Consider the following 5,230-nt stretch of genomic DNA (forward strand, 5'->3'; position numbering starts at 1 on the left):
GAGAGCGAGTCCCCGCGCCTGGCAGCGCGTCACCGCTGCGGTGATCGCCGGTGTTACATCACTCGAGGCTCGTCGGAGGTGGAACACGAAACCGCTCCATCCGTCTTCTCTGCAAGCGGCAAGGGCAAAATCCCCACACTGATAAGGGAGGAGGGAGGGAAACTCAACAACACACTTTAATTATTTCTGTTTCTCTTATCACATTTAATAACTTTGCCTGACCATGAGAATTTGCTTGAAAGCATCTATTACAGTCCCTTAACCCGAGGGATACCTGAAATCTCCCACCAGTACGGCCTCTGTGTTATTATCCTTCCTTATTACTCTCACTTCATCACACAGAGGAGCTGATGAAAGTCACTCCTGGTGCGGTCAGGGAGCCCAGCTCCAGTGAATCTCCAGCTCTGGACACCCAGCTGAGGTGGGCAGCAGGAGATGGCAAGGAAGAATGTGCAAGGACTGGTCCATACCATGGCAACATCTGCCAGACAGGAGACAGCCTCGGCAGCACAAGGTGGCCAGAAGCATTCCATGGCCCCTAACCCTCTACATGCCACCTGGATTTGTGTGCATATGGCCATGACCTCTATACACCTCCTTCCAAGTAAAGCAGCCACCACAAAGATGCTTTCAAAACCAGCTTTCTGTATTGTGGCTACAAACCCCGCTCACTCGCCTGATTACTTCCTCTCCAAACAAGCACATTACACTGAACTGCTCCTGGTTGTCATTCCCCTCAACACACACCCACTCCACCAAAAATTTCCCCTGCATGGCACAGCATTTTCCCTCCTGGGGAAGTTCTGCTTTGATAGAATGGAGAGGAGTCAGTCTGCCAGGCCCAGGGACCACACACATTGTCCATCCAAGTCACACCTGCATGCACAGTCCCCCAAGCAAACTGATCTTGGGCTTCTGGAAACAGAAAAGAAAATTAAACTCGACCCTAATGTACTTTCCAACCTTGAGAACAAATGTATGTAGCTTTACTAATGACATTCTCAAAGTGCGTTGTGTAGATCCACCTCCCTTCCCCACGTTCTGTGGAAACATTCTGTGACTGTATCTAAAAAGAATCAGAGGAAATGCAGTCACAAAAATCATAGTATGGTTCTGTAAACCCATGGCCATAGAATGGCTTCCTTCATTTTGCCCTTCAAATGTTCAGTCTCAAAATGCCGACATCCTCCTGTCTGGAGTAATGCAGAAAATCCATGGGTATATCACATTCATGGAGAGCAACAGGACAAATGGGCCCAGCAAGCAAAAAGGCACCACTGAAATGTCATTTCCTGAAATGACTAACTACTAAACTACAAGGGAGAGAAGCAGAAGAAAAATAAAATGCATGTTGAGAAACACATTTGTTCTGGGCAACGAATTCTAACATTCAAGGTGTGTCAGTTCCCTTCTCCCTTTAAAAATTGCAGTTGGCAGAGAAATAACACAGGCTGGCCACCATTGTTCCTAACCCAGTGCTCAGTATGAAGGGTTACCTAACTCTTGTGTTGAAAATAAAAAATAAACAGCTGTCAGTTACCAACACAATGCAAACATGCTGGAAGTGGAAGGGAGTGTCAGCATACAACACATTTGGAGGGTGAGGGAATCACATTTTTACATGACACATCAAGAAACGTCTACATAATCTTGAGAAGGCCACACACAGGGCCCTTTAGACAATTCTAGATCATAAATCCTGCTGTAGTAGCCAGGAACAGAGATTCTCCAGCCAAACTCAGCACAGCTCCTACAGGCAGATTTTAGACCGAGCTTGGAGCAGGACTCTTGAGCACAAAGAAACCTTAAGTAGAGTTTTAAAAAAATCTCAGCTCCCAAAGCCAGTTCTGTACTCTTTGGAAAAACACACCTGCACACCACATGGGTGGAGGAAGAGGAGTGACTGAAAACTCTCATCCCGCACTTTGAGCCACTTCATGCCAACTTATTTTGGAAATGTGTGCTCTTAGCCTTACTGTCCCTTCAGCAAAGGTCACCTTAGCACACATCCTACCTGCCTGGCAAGAGGGAAACAACCCCAGCAAGGATCATTCAGACAGCACCACCCTTTGTACACCAGCTACTAAAATATGGAGCACCTAAATAAACAGCTTCCTTTTTTAGGCCCTGATTCCTGAGGAGGAAAAACAATACCCTCCTAGACAGCTATTTCTTACTGAAAGAATTCCTGGCTAAATAGGGCATTCTTTTTCCAGGCTCCTGATAAAGAAGTGACCACAATAGTTGCACGTGATCCGGGTACACCCTCCGGGGGCATCTGCTATGTCCTGGGCACGTTGCCACTTCTCCTTCCCCTGCTGCTCTTCGCAACACGCAGGTGTCACACACGAAACAGTCACTGGTTAAAAAAGGACGTTCTAACCAGAAGCCAAGTGAGCAGCACCCTAGAAATCATGATCTCAGTGTTTCCTTTTCCCCTTTAACACATGTTCTCTTCACAGCTGTCTCCGACTTCTGTTTGAACTAAAGAGGAAGAAAAGGAAAATTGAGAATGCCCCAATACAGTTTACTTTCCAGGTCCACTTTAAACCTTCTTCCACAGAGCAGGGGTGTGGGGCAAGGCTCCTCATGGGAAGAACACCCTCTTTTCCAGGAGAAGGGCATGGTTCCCTAAGCTGGAGCAGCCTGGAGAGGAGGGACAGCCGAATCAGGAGCACAGACAAACAAACATGACCATGCCCTCATGAAGGTCAGCCAGAAAACAAATTCACAAACTGGGCTGCAGCTGAGTCTCAGCACAAATGTCTTTGTGCCACAGCACTTCACCACATCATAGTTCTCTGCCTGCCCAGGGCAGGAAGGACCCTCAAATCACACCTCAAGCTCAGCTGCTGCCGTGCCCATGCGATGCCTTCAGTTACAGGCCAGCAACCAAACAGGGATGAGCCTCAAATTCAGAAGGAATTCAAGTCAACCCCTCCTAAAACACCAGCTCACATCTTGTGATCCCAGGGACCTTTGGATAAATCAGTTATTTGGCTGTGGAAAGACACACAGCAATTAATACCAACAGTCCTACCTTGCACTAGCTTGGAGTTTTAGTCAGCTATGACTAAACAACCAAAATTTTTGCTGGCACAGAAAAGTCAGTCCTATAAGGGACTATAAAAGAAAGAGGTAAGTGAGAATTAATATCTAAGTGCTGGCTTGCACATCTATGAGAGCCAAGCACAGCAGATTTCAGGAAAGGAAACCAATTTTCTACCTCGAATTAGCAGAGGAAGTGTCGAGTATCACAGTTTATGCTCAGCAATGTGCTGTGAGCAGACAGCCCTGACAGGGCCGGGATTTTCCTGTGTTCATTTCTGCACTGGCTGAGCTGGAGCTTCTGCAAAGATAAATTCTCCGAAGGCCCAAGTGAGAACTCAGCAGCAGTGGCTCACATCCACCACACACTGCCTCTGCCTTGCACAATCCTTTCCAGGAGCAGGTCCGGGAACAAGGAACAAAATGTGTCAAAACTGCCTCGGCACAGTGAAATTCGCAGCATGAGGAAAGGAAAACATGCAGCAAAGCCGCTTAGGGAACTTCCCATATGAGGCATGGAAAAAAAGTCATGAGAGACTGTGAGAGATCATAATCTGAGTTCCCGTAGCCAGAATATTCCACACCCACGACTGATGTGAGCCTATCACCTCCCAGAGAAGCTGGAATCCCCTTTGGTCCTCCTCCTCTCTTTTCCAGGTGACAATGGCTCTTGTGGCAACTCCCCCATCCACCGAAACACCCCGGGGCTGCCTCCTCTCCTTTTTCCAGCAAAGAACTTATCTTCAAAATGCTCCATTGTCCCAAGCAGCCTTGAGGATTTTGCTATTCAGTCACAATTCTCATACCTGAAGCCAAGCAAGCAGGATGCCTCACTGAGGCCACCAAAATGAGCTCCGGCAGCCAAGAGCTGACCACAGAAGGGGTACAGTAGAGCATGAGGGATTCTGGCACCTGGCCATTTGGTGAGGCTAAAGAGAAGAAGCCACAATGTAGTAGAAGAAACCTCCCAAAAGAAGCCAAGCCCTGCACACAACACAGCCCTGTAACGGAAAGGTGCCGCCAGGGCATACCAGGACTCAAAACAACATCCTGCTGCCCGGTGGCCTAAAGCTAAAAAATGAGCACAGCTGGGCAGCAGCTGCCAAACAGCCTTGGTGCCTACAGGAACTGCCCTAGAGATGAAAGGAAATACCTCAGGACAATAATTTCTTGTATGGTTGGTATTTGTGTCTTTTTAGCAAGGGCTGCTCTGCCAAGTTATTGAACACACTGACACCAGTGCAGATGGGCAGGGAGTGGGGTCTGGGGAAGCCTTATCTCCAAAATGCTCCACTGTCCCATGCAGCCTTGGGGATTTTACTATTCAGACACTGATAATTCTCATATCTGAAGCCAAGCAAGCAGGACAGCTCACTGAGGCTACCAGAACAAGACCCAGCAGCCAAGGGTTGATCACACAAGGGGTATGGCAGGGCATCAGGGACTCTGTCTTTTTAGCAAGGGCTGGCCAGCCAAGTTACTGAAGGCACTGGCTCAGGGCAGGGGGCAGGGCTGGGGATGCCCAGGGCAGGTGGATGTGAGAGAGTCGGTGTTGGTCACCAGGTACAGAGCACACGGCCACCACCCACTGCTGACAAACTGTTTGGTGTCACAAACCAAACAGTGCTGGGGCTCCCGGGGTCCCCTCCCCACCACAGCTACCCGGGCAGCACTCGAGGGGTCGGGGCAATGCCCCAGCCCCCAGTGAGCCCCAGTGCTCACAAACACAGAAACACACAATAGTCTGAACCGGGAAGGACTCACAAGGATCATCCAGTCCAACTCCTGGCCCTGCACAGACACCCCAACAACCCCACCATGTGCCTGAGAGTGCTGTCCAAGCGCTCCTGGAGCTCTGGAAGCCTTGGGGCCGTGACCACTGCCCTGGGGAGCCTGGTCAGTGCCCCACCACCCTCCGGGGGAAGAACCTTTTTCTAATATCAACCTAAACCTTCCCTGACACGACTTCAGGCCGTTCCCCCCGAGGACAGAGCAGCGATCAGTCCCTGCCCCTCCGCTGCCCCCAGTGAGGATGTCGGAGACCACAGCCTCCTCTTCTCCAGGCTGAACAGGCAAAGTGCCCTCAAAGTGGCTCATTATAACAGCCCTTAAGTACAAGCAGCCTTTCCGAAAACAACAACCCCCTCGGCGAACACACAAACGAGCCCGGGTTGCCCCGTGC

This window comes from Manacus vitellinus, unplaced genomic scaffold, assembly GCF_001715985.3.
Source record: "Manacus vitellinus isolate BGI_N305 unplaced genomic scaffold, ASM171598v3 scaffold_26_pilon, whole genome shotgun sequence".
Classification (NCBI taxonomy): domain Eukaryota; kingdom Metazoa; phylum Chordata; class Aves; order Passeriformes; family Pipridae; genus Manacus; species Manacus vitellinus.